Genomic DNA, 734 nt, shown 5'->3' on the forward strand with positions numbered 1-734 from the left:
ATTGACATACATTTAGTTATGTATTCAAGCAAATGAAATTATTTCAGATTTATTTGATTATTGGATAATTAAATAAATGTCCCAAAATAATTTATATCATTCTTATAGGTCATCAAATATGTGACTTGATCATGAAACTCTATAAGTGAAAAATGCTATAAATTGTTGAGGTCCCTAGTCAAGGTTGTTAACGTGGGACATTAATAACCATGAATGGCTAGTTTGTGAGGTGGTTGATGACTAAGTTTCATGTAGTCATTCAATATGTGGTATTAAAATCAATCACATGGATATGTGTTAGAGAACACATGATCGGACTGACCCGATATGAGAAATCTACAAGGTTGTTATATGAGTGTCATAAGAGTTTCTCATTACGACTATAGAGTATAGTCCTTAGACCTGAGTTCGTCATGATTCTTTATTTATGGATTAGTTTACTTTGACCTTGTCAAACGTCAGCCGTAACTGGTGATTATAAAGGCATTGATTAGGTGTTCTATGAAGTTTGTAAAGAGCAGGGATGGAACAAGATGGGATTTGTCCCTCCCATATAACGTTAGATAAATATCTTTGGGCCTATCGAAGATTTGATACTGAAAAATGCATGGCCATGCTCAAACGAGGTGATTTTCAGTCGTTTGTTTTATCAGTATAAATCAGAGTTCGATAAACGTGATCTAGCTTAATAAGGATGATACTAGTTCTTGCCTTATGCTGAGATCGAGATATAG

Source organism: Brassica oleracea, chromosome C6 (genome assembly GCF_000695525.1).
Source record: "Brassica oleracea var. oleracea cultivar TO1000 chromosome C6, BOL, whole genome shotgun sequence".
Taxonomy (NCBI): domain Eukaryota; kingdom Viridiplantae; phylum Streptophyta; class Magnoliopsida; order Brassicales; family Brassicaceae; genus Brassica; species Brassica oleracea.